This window comes from Dendrobium catenatum, unplaced genomic scaffold (assembly GCF_001605985.2).
Source record: "Dendrobium catenatum unplaced genomic scaffold, ASM160598v2 fragScaff_scaffold_740, whole genome shotgun sequence".
Lineage (NCBI taxonomy): Eukaryota > Viridiplantae > Streptophyta > Magnoliopsida > Asparagales > Orchidaceae > Dendrobium > Dendrobium catenatum.
Genome location: NW_021319202.1, coordinates 465,861 through 481,723, shown reverse-complemented (window position 1 = coordinate 481,723; position 15,863 = coordinate 465,861). Strand labels below are relative to the sequence as shown.

Genomic DNA, 15,863 nt, shown 5'->3' with positions numbered 1-15,863 from the left:
CATTGTAAATATTTGTTCGTTTAATATATATCTTATAATTTACTAATATTTATCTAATATTTAATTATACTATCTAATAATTAAATTGTATTGAGAATAATTAATGGTGTTGAAATCAATGATATGCGTAATAAAAAGAATTTTATTCTATTATTAAAAACATAAAGATATTCTTAAAAAAAAAAATCATTCTTTTTTCACTCTTCTAAATTTTAACTAATTATTTATATAGTTTTTAAGGAATTGGAATATATCAATATCATATTCATATTAATTTCTCATACTTTTGTTAATTTTAATTTAAGAAGAATTCATTTTTTCTTAAATATTATAATTGTTGTGTCCAGAAGTATTCGCGGCGGTAGAGAAATATATATAATTTAACGTCTTAGCGTTGTACGAAGATCCAGCACACACACAGATAAAAAGAGAGTGTGCATCATTCACTAGAGACACCAAGATTTTTACGTGAAAAAACCCCTGAAAAAGGGGGGAAAACCATTGGGTATAGCCCAGTTTGAATGAATCCACTAGTATTGCAGTTGATTACAAATGATGCCCTTTTTTGGGGGAAGGTCTTAGCTTGATGTACATCTTATACACTACATTACATGATGAAAATATAAAGAATCACTGATTATGTGTTTGTTTGGTCTGAAGGATTGTAGTCGGCGAGTGACATAAGTCAGCAGGACCGTTGTTTGACGACGAAGGTAAGAAGGATGGCGTCAGGTAGACATCCAGTAATGGACATAAATCCAGCATTGGATAGATGTCCGACGAAAGTCTGACAACAGGCGGAAGTCTGGCGTCGGGTAGAAACTTGGCGACGAGTGAAGGTCAGGCATCGGGTAGAAGTCTAACGTCAGTTGGAGGCTGAGGAGAACTCCGGCGTTAGATGGTATTCAGATAGAACTCCGGCGTCACTTGGAGTTCGGGTGAAACTTTGGCGTCACTTGGAGGTCGGGTGGAATTCCTGCGTCACTTGGAGGGCAGGCAGAATTCCAGCGTCACTTGGGCGGAGTTTAGGCGTCGGGCGGAACTCCGGCGTTAGATGGTAATCAGACAGAACTCCGTCGTCACTTGGAGTTCGGGTGAAACTCTAGCGTCACTTGGAGGTTGGGCGGAATTCCGGCGTCACTTGGAGGGCGGGCCGAATTTCGGTGTCACTTGGGCGGAGTTTCGGCGTCGGACAGAACTTCGGCGGTGGTCAAGGAGGAGTTTCTTCCCTCCTATCCTTCTATTCTTCTTATCTTGCTTCTTATTTGGGCCCCTCCTTAAGAGAAATGAGGGCCAATTTATAGATATTTTGGAGTGGCATGACCTATAAATAGGTGAGAGATCGGGGTAAATAGGGAGTGGTCGGCCGATATTGAATCCCTTGATCGTGTACCGTTCGTCAGACATTTGAATGTCTTAATGATGTTGGAATTCGGCGATCTTGGGCTCGTTGGATTCGTCTCGTCGAGTCGCTCGATTCCACCATAAGCATGTTATGTTTAGAAACCGTTTGGTAACTCAAATTGTGGTTTGAAACTTCCAACAGCGCTTCGGGTCCTTGATTTGGACTCATTTAGGCCTGGATTGAGTCGAATTTGGTGTCGTTGGGTTCGTATTTCCGAGACCCTCAATTTGACTATAAATTTGCTGAAATCGAAGTTCATGTGATCTCATATTTAATTTTTGAAGTTTCCGGCTTGATTTTGCCTCGAGAATCGTGCCCGATCAAGATGATTTTTTGAGGATATATCAATAATATTATCATATTATATTTAATTAAAGTTACATTATAAAAAAAATAAAGATGAGAATGCACAAGTGGATGAGTGGCTTGAAATAAAAAGGTTGGAATAGCTCAAGTGACAGATGAGAGCCATCTAGCTAAGGTCTTTAACCATTTGAGTTCTCTTTTTGCGCATGGGAATCCAAAATCTCTGGCAGTACTTTATTCTGTTGGATGCCAATTTGTTTAATGGAAGGAAGCTGCTTTGCCTACTTGCTAAGCATGCGCGAATAAGAATGCCTTGTTCTTGACCAAGTAATAAAATGATGCTTTTAAGTATTGATATGATATTTCGACGATGCAATGGAATGGAATGATCATGCTTTGTGTTGAATTCATAATGCACTCCAAGAATCTGAGATCAAGAAAAGTCGCCTTCTTATCAAAATCTGAGAATAGTAAAACCTACTTCTGCACACAAATTGACGTGGTAGTTTGTGGAAGAAATCGCAATCTGTAAGGGAAAAGGGAAAACAGAGTAATGCAGGGAAACTCTAAATTGAGGTTTCAAAGAAATATCATATATTTTGCTCTTTCTTTTTCTTTGAATTCATATACTAAGGTATGAAAAGATGATTATAACAGTAAAGGTATGTCTAGTACAATTAAAACAAAAAGAGCAACTATAGTAGTGGAGTCTAAATGAGTAAGTTACTCCCTCTTCTACGTGATGCACCGCATCAGATCTCCCATGCTGAAAGAGGATTCTACTCTATGAGGTTGTAATAGTTGGAGCGTCTTCAAGAGGAAAGTAACTGGATATATCAGCAATGTTTAAGGTGGAGGACGTATTGCATTCAAGAGGTAGATCAACGATCCAAGCATTATTATTGATTTTCTTCACAATGGGAATAGGGCCCACTTTGCGGCGAGACATATTGGAATAACAACCAGGGGCAAAATGCTCCTTCCGGAGACAAACTACAACTAAATCACAATGATTGAAAACTTTGTGACTACGGCGAGAATCGGCTGTCATTGTGTACTTAGTATTTGATGAAATAAACTTGTTGTGAACATCATTGATTAAAGTTGTGAAATTTTCAGTTAATTGGAAAGCAGTATTGTTGCATTTTGGAATGAACGCACGATCAAGGGTATGATTGGGCATCTTTGAATAAACAATGCTAAAAGGGCAATGACTGGTGGAGCGCTTAGGCATTTTATTGTATGCAAATTCAGCTTGACTCAACAAGTCATCCCATATTTTCGGATGGTCTTGTACTAGACATCTTAACGTATTTCCAAGTGTGTGATTCACCACTTTCGTTTGACTATCAAATTGTAAGTGGTAGGCGCAACTTAAATTGATGTTAGTATGTAACTGCTTCCACAAATCATGTCAAAAATGGCATATAAACTTAACATCTATAAGAGAAGCAAGGCTTCTTGGTCTATCAAACTACGTAAATGAACTATTTTATTAAAAAAATATGGGCAATGTTTGGCGCATCAAATATTTTTTTACTTGGAAGAAAGTGCGTCATTTTGGAAAAAATGTCTACCACCACCATCACCGAATCATTGCCATGTTTGGTTTGAGGTAATACCAAAACAAAATCGAGACTAAGATCTTCCCAAATGGTTGTCTTCACATGCAATGGCATGTACAAACTTGTATTTTGACTGCCTCTCTTATAAGTTTGACAAATCAAACATCTTTCAATAAAACGAGTAACAACTCGAAAAAGATGAGGCCAAAAAAAGGAACATGAAGTTGTGATATGATCTTTTCGCGCCCACCATGACCAGATAGCCCTTCGTTATGCATTTTCTTAGGCTTCATTTGGGATGGCTGTAACTATCGATAAAGCATGTTGTGAAGTTGTTGTCCAGAAAGCTGCTTTTTAAAGCTGCTGTATATAAATCAATAAATTTTGTTTGGGTAATATAACTGCCAAGTTACTGTGTTGCTGTTGTATAATAACAAATTACCTTGATACCTTTTTATATATTGAGATACATATAATAATCAACTAACATTTCTGAATTAAAATTAAGTAATTGATCCAAATATATCATATGAATCATCAAAGCAACTCACAAATTGAGTTTCAAACAATAAATATATTTAGGCATTTTGTTTTTATCATGAATTAGTCCATAGCATCACAGAAAGTGATTTTTTTTAATATTTGAAGGTAATTAAGTAAGTAACTAAGCAAATGTTTTAGTTGATTTTTTTTTTATATTTGAAAGTAGTATATACCAAAACTTGACTCTTTGAAAACTAAAAAATTTGCTGGGATGCATTTAATAATCAAATGACTTTTACACATCTAAAAAGAAAAAACTTAAATGTAATGCTTTAATTTTCAAATATAAGATGAGTGGAAATGAAATCAGAATTAAGTTTAATGAATTTTAGAATTAAACTTTCCTAAATAGAACGATGGATTTAGCGATCAAAATAATATTACCTTTAACCAAACAAGTTGAGTTGTTTTAGAATTACAACCTTTTAAAAATGATTTGTAATCCTTCTTCGGCATTTTGAAACATACGATTTCTAATTCCATAGATGTAAATTCAATTCAGTAAATAGCATAAAATTTGTGTAGCATTTGCCTGTTAAATCTTCAAAGCATAAGCAGATGTTTATTACCCAATATATTTTATGATTAACGTAATTTATAATAAGAATACTTCGCCATTTGATATTTATTCAATCGCGGACTTCAAAAAAGAAAAAAAAATATTTAAAATTAAAAACTAACGCCCACCGTGGGGCTCGAACCCACGACCACAAGGTTAAGAGCCTTGCGCTCTACCTACTGAGCTAGACGGGCTTTGATGCACTTAGATTAATTCATTTATATTTATTTATAATTTATCATCATTTAAAATATTAAAATTCCTCCTCGATTCCCGGATACGTTCAACCACTCAAAGTCCTGACGCACGTGGGGTTGAGTGGGTTAAAACAAATACGGGTCTTGAGTTTGCTCAAGCTTGATTAGATAACGAGCTCACAAGTCAAGTTTATCGAATTTTGAGTTTAAGTTTGATGGAGTCGCTGTTGGACTTGTTGACTCACGCAACAACTCGATATAATTGAATGACTGAAGGCAGGGCCAAAACGAAAATCGGATGACATAACCAGAATTGGAAAGCATAAGCAGATGTTGATACGGAATCGGAGGAGGAAGCTGGCGCAGAAATAGAAGATGAAACTAGAACTAGAACATGGAATCGAAGGCAGAATCACATTTCCTATTCTTCTTACGCCTCTCGCAAGCTGGCTCGCCAACCCGAATCTATTGCCATGAGCCGAGCTCTAGCATGCCATTTGAGCTCGAGTTCGAGCTCGTGATTTGGCAGACAAGCCAAGCTCGAGTTAAGCATGACTCAAACTCTACTCGACTCGTTTACACTCCTAATTTGCATGGTTGAGTGGCATCAAATCAAATTTTTTTATTTTAAAAAATATAAATGTTACTAAAAAAATTATATATGTTTACATCTTAAAATAGATTCAAGAACTTAGAGTCTCATTTGGAGCACTTTTAAATTAAAATATTATACTGTGATTTTCTCAAATAAATTTTGAGAACCTAATATTAAGAATCTAATTGGGATAACTTTCTCACTGCTTTGCTTTCAGATAGGAGTCCTAATTTCATTTAACTACTGCCTTCATGCTGCTTTTTCACAGCTTTTCAAAAATTCATGTGATGAAAGCTATTTTTTACAATAATAATAGCTAAATTACGTCTGTCACAAAATAAACCCTAAAAATGTTAGAGAGAAACACTAATTTGATATTTTCCATATAATTTTTTATTGTACAATCAACAACCTATAATATTAGAATTTGCTTTAATATGAGTGTAATGTAAAAAAAAAGAATAAAAAATTATATTATACTTATTTGAAAATAAATATATAGATGGGGATATTATCAGTAGAATTCAAGTTGGATGGTTGAAGTGGAGGAATTCATCAGGCTTGTTATGTGATAGAAAAGTCCCCTCAAACTTATGGGAAAATTCTAAAAGATGGCGGTGCGACCTACAATGTTTTATGATGCCGAATGTTGGCTATTAAAAGAGAAGCATGATACTAAGTTAAGTGTTGCGGAGATGTGGATGTTCAGGTGGATGATTGGCTTTACCCTTAGAGATAGGATACAAAATGAGCATATACGTGAAAATGTTGGAGTAGCTCCAGTGGAAGATAAGATTAGAGAGATTTGCCTTAGATGATTTGGTCACATAAAAAGCCAGCTTTCCGATGACCTGGTTAGGAAAGTAGAGATATTAGATTTGACTTATGTTGATAAAGGCAGAGGAAGGCCTAAAAAGACTTCATTAGAAAATATTAGAAATGGTCTTTATTTATTAGATTTAAACGAGAATTTGAATTTTAACAATGGAGAAGAAGGATTCATGTAGTCGACCCAATGTAGTGGGACAAAGGCTTGATGTTGTTGTTGTTGTATTCATCCTACTAAAAGTTTAAAGTGATTATCGAGCAAAACTTTCCTATGATTCTTTATCTTCTTTCTCTTTTATGCAATGTTAATATGTCATTTTTAATGTTTCTACTTGCAAGGACGATTTTTCCTTAATTTGAAATATTGAGCGTTAAGCCATAATTTTAATAAAATTGGCAAGGACACTGCATGGCTCGCTTCGCTTTTAACATTAACATCTGGCCGTCCATACGGTCAACTACGTACGTAACATGATCATTCTTCTCTATTAGAATTACTTTTAACTTCATGTTTAGTTCTAGATATATCATCAAAAATTAATCATGATCGGACATAAATCTTGAGGAAAAATCAAATTATAAAATTTTGAAATTAAATATGGGATCATCTGAGCTCTGATTTTAGCAAACGTATAATCGAATTGAACATCTAAAAAAGACGAATCCAACAACACCAAATTTAACCCAATTCGAGCCTAAATAGATCCAAATCGAAGACATGAAGCACATTTAAAAGGATTAAACAATAAATTGGTTGACCAAACGATTTCCATACACGACATGCTTATAATCAAATCGAGCGGCTCAATGAGACAAATCCAACGAGCTCATGATCATCGAATTCTGATTTCATTAAAACACTCAAATACTTTATAAACGGTCCACGATCAAGAGAGTCAATATTGGTCGTCCATTAAGAACACTCCAAACATGCTCTTGATATTCTCCTTATTTATTGGCAATGCCACTCCAAAAAAATTATAAATAGATCTCTCATTCTTCATTGAAGGAAACCTAAATATGGAAGAGAAGAAAGAGATAAAAATCATAATTCTTTTGCCACCAGATTCCTCCTCCTCAACCACCACCCTCCCACCAACAGTCACCGAACTAACATCAGACTTTTGCTTGGCCACCAACTATCGTCAGACTTTCGCTTGACCACCAGCTATCGCCAAACTTCCGCTTAGGCTCCAACTGACGTTGGATTTTCGCCTGACCACCAAATGCCATTAGACTTCAGTTCAATCCCTGTTGATCCCAAGATTTCAACATGATGATTGATTGTGGTAATTTAATCATCCACAGTCTTAAGAATGAACCAATCATTTGTAATCTATTCAAACAATAGTGGAATCATTTCACCTGGGTGTGGCCCTATGATTTTTCCCTTCAACATTTTTCATGTAAAAAATTCTGATGTTTCTATTCTTTCTTTGTTTGTTAGTTGGATATTCGTGCAATGTTAAGACATAAAATTTGATACTTTACCGGCATGAATATTCTAGCCCGCAACAGTTCTCTAACTAAAATCTAATATAGTTTAAATTTGATTATAGCAAACATCTTGCTTTAACATTCTATTTAGTTACAGAATATGTAGGATCACTTTTATTTTTAATTTTTAATTTTATTTTTTTTATGTTATGCCATTAAATCAAATAAATTTAATACCTTAAATTTTTTTTTTGTCAAATGTTAATTAAGGATCTGTTTTGGACAGCTGCAGCATTTTATAAAGTTAATTTTGAAGTTGAGGTTGGGAAAGTTACTCACTACTGTGATTGCAAAAATAGATTTTCACCTCAAAAAATTACTAAACAAGAGTGAGAAAACATTAAGAAATTAACAACCAAATAAAGTTGTGGTTGTTATACGAAAAACAAAGCAACAACAAAACTCTGCCCTAAATAGACCTTGTGCAATGTCAACGGGCTGCAAAACTAGAATAACTAATTGGACTGATGATTGATCAGTTAGAAATTCATCGGTAATATGTCCTCTCCTCCTCTGGCTCCATTAGGGTTTCCCTCGCCCAGCTAGGGCTCCCCCGCGGTGGCACTAGTGCTCTCGGTTGTGTTCCGTGGAAGTTTCCTCTTCTTCTTACAATGATTTTCTCTGGGTTTTGGTTTTGTTTTTGTTTTGCCCATCTCCGGCGCTTACCCAGAATGGTGCTGAATCGCCTGCGCGACCCTGATTTTTTAGAGGGTCCGGTTAAATCACGTTTGTTTTTGGAAGCGCTCGCTGGGTCTTCCTCTGATGTAAATTTTCCTGAACTTAAGACATCCTCCTTTTGTGGTTTTCCTTCTCTATGGATTTTAGAGTAGGAAATCCGAGCTTTGGCTGGTCCATTTTAGTTTTTGCTAGTTGGATTTTTCCCCTCAAAACATCCGTCTCTTGAATCCATTCGGCGATTCATCTTCAATCTTATGCTTAATGGAGAAGTGTCTGTCTCTCTGCTTGCTCCGTCACATATCTTGATCAAACTAGCTAATGATTTTGATTATTGTTGGGTTTTTTTGCCATAAATCTTACCTAGTGTATAATTGTTACATGAAACTTACCAAGTGGTCTCCTAACATTGGTTTTGAATCTCCGGTGATCTCGATTTGGGTTTCTTTTTCGCAGCTTTGTCCTCATCTCTATTCCACCTATATCCTTCACGGTTTGGGTTCAACTTTTGGCAGACCTTTGAAGATTGACATTGCCACTTCTGTTAGCTCTAGGCCTTCTGTTGCTCGTGTGCTGGTGGAGATTGATATCACTAAATCATACCCGGACAAGATTTGGTTAGGTCCTGAGAAGCCGGGCTATGTGCAATAAGTTGTTATGGAAGAATTCCCCCCCTTTTGTGTGTCTTCTAATTGTATCAAACATGTGGTGGGTAATTGTCGTCCTCACCATTCTCTTACTCCGTCTAATATTATCCATGATGTTTCTAAACCTATTTTGAATCCCTCTACTCCCCCCTCTTTGTCCCATGTTGTACCTAATCTCGGTGGGGTGGAGAATGCTGATGATGTAATGGCTAGGACTTTGGAGTTGAGTCCAGCTGATGTTGTAGTTGGGAGTGTTGCTAAGGTTTTAGGGGATAATATTGCTCTTATTAATTCTAATTTAGCTCATATTGTTTCTGTTGTGATTGAGAAGGATCATGCTTCTTTGATTCCACTTTTGAACGCTATTTGTGAGGGTGAGGAAGGAAATTTGATCGAAAAAATTATGGCTTTAACCTTAGAGCAAGCCTTTCGTGTGCGGATGCTGTGGCTGATTCTGGTGATTTGTCTGTGGATGTGGTTTCTGGGGATGGTGAGCCTGCTGGCTTACCTGATTTGCCAATCCATGTGTTGAGTGTTAGTGATGATTCTTCTCCTTTGGAGTCTGTGGTTCGGGATGTTGCTAATCCGTCTGTTAATTTGGTTTTGAATTTACCTTGTAATATTGAGTCTGATCTATCTCCTATTGCTAATGCCTTGGAGGGAAATGCCAAATTTGTTAATATTCCTATCTCAGTTATGTCTAACGTTGAATTGAAAGCTCATGTGGCCCGATCTTTGAATAACTCTATATTGGTTTAATCTGATTGGCTGGATTTGGATGAGTCTCTTTCCACACCTAGTGTGGGGGAGGAAGAGGATTTTGGTGACCATGCTAATAATGATATATATAGTTTCATGGTGGTGTGTGTTGTTGACCAAGCTATGCTCAATGGAGGCAACAAAAGGCGTAAAAGTAAATCTAAAAAGAAATAGTCTTTGGATTTATCTCTTGCTTTTGTTGTAGTGGGTTTTGTTGGCATATTGGACGTAGTGGATGATGATAAGGCGGCTCTTTGCTTTTCCCCTTGTTGGTCCGGGCTTGTTGGCAACCTATGTGGTTTGCCCTTTTTGCTTGGTGATTGCTTATGTGGGTTCTAGGCTATTTTGAGTGGCTATCACCAAAGGATGGTCTGTGTCTGGCTACGAGGTGGTTGCAAGGAGCTACCATTCATGAGTCCACTTTTGTTTCCCTTTTCTACAGCTTTGTGTATCTGCTTTATTGAGTATGCTTTCATGTCATGTATTTGATGTATTGTGGCTTCGTTGTTGTTGGGTCAGTGTTGTAAGTCCCTTATCTTTTTGTAATAAATTTTTGTTAAAAAAAAAAAAACGGGCGGCAAAATACATGAAATGTTAAAAATATTCTTATGTTTTTATTCTTCAACACTATTTTCTTCAGGCCTATCTCTCCAAGCAGTTTGATGTATTATTCCATCTAAAGCAAGTAAGTCTCAATTTTTATTCGAACCATTCTTCCTCCTAAATTATATATAAAATACTTTATGATAGCTAAATGATAGATTTTAATAGCTAAATGACGGATTAATAAGTGTATGAAAAATATTATAAATATTTAGAAAATTAGATTAATATTTCTAAGATAAGCCCATAATAATTAATATAATAGTCATCAACGATTCCAAATCTCTTTAGTTAAATGATTCAAAATCTCTTTAGTTATTTTATGCTTTATCAGTTGTATGTCCATTGAAGTCTCAAATGAATTATTGATCCATGCATGTTATAATCTTTTGAGTTATTTTTTATTCCAACAGCTAATTATTTTATATGTTTTTAATAATTTTGATTCATTTGTTTATTATGAGTTCCATAAAGGTAACCCATCATTTTTTCTCTTCCATTTTTTTTTTCATAATAGGTTTTCAATAAGAATAATTGTCCCCATTCAATCTCACACTAATAGATTTCAACGGATTATCTCTATCATTAGCCATGATGAGAAAATAACAAAAGCTCAGATTAATAAATGATGATATGCAAATTCTTATCATAATTTTAGAGGAAAAAATATTCAATAAACTTGTGTATAATACTAAACTTTCTTTCATAGTTGATTTGATACAATGTTATAACAGGCCTCTTTCTTGCCATTGCCATCTCTTCCTGCATTAGGAAATCACAATCATCTATAATAGCATCCCTCCTTGCTCCTATCCGCCACTTACAGTGAAATATCCGTCTTCAAATTCAAGTGATTTTCTCTAATTATTTCTCAATTTTAAGTTAAATGGTATTTATGAGCCTTAGAATGTTAAATGGGGAAGAAAGTAAGCATGATTTCGATTAAAAGTTAAAAAATTAAGTTCGGATTTTGCTCATAGGGTGCGGTAGTGCAAGGGAAAACGAAGTCTAGCTCTTGAGAAAATAGGAAAATAAATAGGCTTCGGTGAACGTCGCGGTGCTCGGTCTTAGATGAGCATATTTTGGGAGAATCTAGAAGATTTTCTGGAGCACTGAGGCGATGGGATAGTCGGGCACCGCGGTGCTTGTTCAAAATAATGAAAATTTTAATATTAAAATGTCATAAACCACTTGTCAAACTCACCACCACCCTAGGCTTGTCGAAAATGTGAGGAGGAGGAAAAGAAAGAAGAAAAAGAGGGAAGAAATTTGGAGGCCAAGGTTCGGGATTCGTCCATGGGTTAGCTAAGTAAATTGTAGAGCTTCAGGTAGACTTCTTAACCCAAGTTTCTGATTTCAATTACAGTAAATTTATTAAAAGATATGAACAAAATATGATTTTCTTGAGTTTTATGAAGTTTTTGCTGCATGATTTCTGGTGGGTTATTGTGCTCTTTATTACGTATATTTTGGTTATATGCAATTGAGTTTTGGATTATTAATTTTTTTAGCATGGATTTATGAGCATATTATCCAATTTAGACTTTTCTGGCAATAATAGTAGTTATATAAAAGTCTTGAAATATTATTTGTAAACTTCCTTCTCAAAGTAGAAATTAAAAAAGGGAAAGTACATTGAGCATTTTGTTCTACAGTAAAAGTGCTTTTATAGGTAATTTATATGCTTTCAGCGTACTACATCAAAAACCTAAATTAAGTACATTTACATTACATTTGTATCCTACATTCATAATATTAGAGGAGTTTCATTCTAATGTATGTAAAAGTGCGCTCTATGTTATGTTATAAAAAGCCCTAGATGTGCTCTTTTGGCCCCATCTGTCTGATGCAAATGTGAGAGGGATTTTGGTCCCACTTACTGGAAGCAGGTGTAAGAGGTTAAGTAATATTGTAAGTACTATTCTAACCCCATTTGTCAAGCCTTATTTAATGAATTTGTAGACTATTTGACTAGTTAAGAAGTCAATGGCTACTGAGATGGACTTGAGGAAGGCTTTAAATACTTGTGGAATGAAATAGAAGGAGTATGGGATAATAAGCTGGAAATTTTAACTAAATGAATGCATAAGTAAGCATGTTTGGCCATACTTAATGGTTTGACTGAGTCAATTGGGTCAAAGATTGACTCACCAATGGCTTGAGTGTTTTTGATTCATGCTTCGAAAGGATTATAGAAATTTGATAAGGTTGATTTAAGTGTATGTATTGATTGACCCAAATTGGTTTGATTTGACCAAACATGAGTTTAGTTGACAAATTCAATTATTAATTGGGTCAATGTAGTCAATCAAGTCCAATTCACTAAGAATCACATGCAGGGGAGTTGAATGAAGTTCAATAGTGGTCTGGGGTTTAATTGGGGGTGATAGTGTTGTATGATCAATTGGCCTAGCTCGGGCTAGACCAGCTAGGTAAATTGATCAATCACTGGCTAGAGGGACCTAGTGATGTATGGAGTTCCTAGTAAAGTGATTTGGATGGTGACTGAGATCTGGGAGGCTAGTGCACTATATAAGGCGGTGTACTAGGCTACGTGATTGCAATGTAGGATTGCTAGCTGCTCAGGTGATTGATGTTCAATGATTACAATTAATAATTACTAATTATAAATATGATTGATAAATGCAATTAGATATCCAAGGTGATTTTGAATCAACTGATTATAACTTAGTGATTATAGGTTAACTAATTGTTGACCAAGGAGCTATAGATTAAGTGATTGTAGGCTAGATGATTAACAATTGGATGATTATTAATCATAGGATTGAATATCAGAAGTTTGATAGTCATGATGATCTCACATAAAACTGAGGTTAACACCCCCCATCTCATCTTCCATAGGGGTGCCAAAATGGGTCAATGGGTTGGGTTTTGGTCTGACCCTTGACCTAAAATTGGCCCAACCTAAATTTGGTCAACCCAAACCATACCAATTTAATAAACGTGGTTAAAAATGTGAATACAAACTTACATGCTAGTAACTTGAATGACTCAAACCCAATTTGATAACCTTTTTTTATTTTTAATTTTTTTTAAATAATTTTCAAGCAATCGATTTTAAATTTATTAATAACAAATAAGACAATCATACCAACAAATAAAAAAATTAAGAAAAAAATTAAACATGCCATTTCAGAATGAAATCGATTGGCGTGTCAACTCGAACCTAGCTTGTTTATTAAATGATCAACTCGAATCCAAATTTTTCAGGATGGGTCGGGTCAGATTGGTGGTCGGATCATTTTTTGACACCCCTAATCTCCCACCCCTCAACATGTGCCTCATTATATTTTAAAACTTAAAACTATAGCTAACTTTCACGAGTTTCTTTTAGTTGCTTTTTCAAAGACTTACACAAAATATTAGTCGATCCCAAATAATCTCAGACTTCCAAAGCTTAAATCTATTCAACATCTCAAACTCTAGCTTCATGATCACCATATCTCGGATAAGCTTCATTAATAGTTGTTAGAAAAAATGCCTAACATTATGCAAAATCATTAGCAACTGAAAAATACAATGTTTCTTAAAACAATCACAAATTGATCAAACAATACATAATGGAAACAAATTTATATGGCTTAGCTTGAATAAGATATACCTCAATGGGAAAGGTTAAAATGTGTATATAATAAAAATGTTTTCAAATCATGCCAATTCTCAAGCACATATATGCTCAATAAGAAAAGCACAATGAAACTCTTATATAAGATTACCTCTAGTCAATATATCAAACACAAGATGAAGTTGATAAGAATAATGGTTAATGCCGCTAAATCATCATTTCCTAGAGGGAATCCAATTTGATAAACCTTCTTCTTCTTGTATGTATAAAGAAACCCTAATTAAGAGGCATGCTATCCTTCCTATACTACACAAGAAACTCTACTAAAAAAGATATATAATGAAAAAGATATATCTTCTTATCGATCATACACACAAGATGATGATGAGAACAACATGAAAAATAAATTAAGATAGGACTCGTACACTAAAATCATGGCATACAATTGTAGCACGTGCCCTGAGGTCTCAAGTGTGTAATTTCATGGAGTGAAATTCTCTTGTGCAATACACTTCCCAATGTTAACAATCATGAGCATAATACTTAAGAATTAAGATAATGTTTCTTATATCACATTTACCATAATAATAATCGAGCCAACATTATAAAAAAACATTGAACCTCTCATTTATCTTGTGATTTTAACAAATTTTTGGGATTTTTGAAAAAAACAAACAAACTGAGGCCGTCAGGCGGTCATACAAATTTGTATTTGATGCTTAAAATATGCTTGCAATTATTATTTGTTATTTAGAGGGCATTTAATTTGTTAGAAAAGAAATGCTAAAAGAAACACAATATAAAATAAATTCAATGTGTTTAATTTAAAATTGTTTGATTAGGTATAAAATAAATATAAAAGATTACTATTTTGATTTAATATGGAGTAAAATGAATTCATGTGAAATGCTAGTTGTTGGCGGAGATGGGGTGTTGATTGTTGGCTAGCAACATTCAACGATGAGCGATAGTCGGCGTAGGGTAATGAGGCAGTGGCTAATGGTAGTAGTTGGTGACGGCTTTACAAAGTTTATAAAAATCGGTCAAAGTGTTTGATTTTTAAATATACAAAATGAACTAGAGGGTGAATTACAAATCCATCAATAAATTACATTGCATTTGAAATTTACTCTATTAAACATCTAAATTCTCAAAATACATGAATTTAAAATGCATTACACAATAAATGCAACAAATTCAAACATCTCCTTGGGTAAATTAGGTCTTCATAAAAAATGTTCATTCATATATAAATAAAATAACTTTTTTTTTCACCTTTATTAATCCCTCGAAATTGTGTATTTATCAAATCTTACCTAAATACATGACCAATATCTTATTAGCCAATATTTATTTACTCAAATTGTCACAAAATCAAACACGGGCAACGCTTCTTATTTTTATTCCCCAATGTATTACTCTAGTACATATTTGTTGACTTATTTTTATTTTAATTTTCTTTTCAAGTAAGAAAAATATAAAAAGAATAATTGTTTACTTAAGAGATATTATTTTATTTAGAGGCCATGAAATTTTAGCTATTTTGAGTGTAAAATAAAATAAAAAAATATTTAAAAAATTAGATATTTAATTAGATACAAATTATATTTAAATTAAATTTGACGATATATTTAAAATTTATCAATTAATTTATTTTTAATGTATTTTAAAATCAACTACTTCACATAATTTTCCAATACGGCAATACATTATATCACTTCACCACTCATCACCGACTGCCTTTTCCCTAATCTATTTCTAAATATATAATTTTTGGATTACATCATTAAAAACATTGAATTCAATTTTACTTCAAAATAAATAACAAACATTTCTAAATTGAAAATATTTATCTTATTCATATTTAAATCTTCCTTCAATTTCAAATTACTCTAACCGAACAGACCCTAAAGCCGTTGACGATGTCTGCTCGGGATTAGGGTTAATGGATTATGTAGCCAAAAACTCCCAACGGTTCGAGATATCGATCAAAATAGTATAAATTAGAACGGCACCGCACCAATTTGGATTTAACCCAGATCGAACCAGCGTTTTAATATAAAGCCGGCAGATGGAGTGGGTCTGATAACTCATAACT

General features: G+C 34.3%; 1 non-coding gene across 1 annotated transcript; it reads right to left on the bottom strand.

The window, feature by feature from the left end:
* Window positions 1–4,499: 4,499 nt before the first annotated feature.
* On the bottom strand, window positions 4,500–4,572 carry TRNAK-CUU. The gene has a single exon. It is a non-coding gene; the product is annotated as a tRNA-Lys (tRNA).
* Window positions 4,573–15,863: the final 11,291 nt, after the last annotated feature.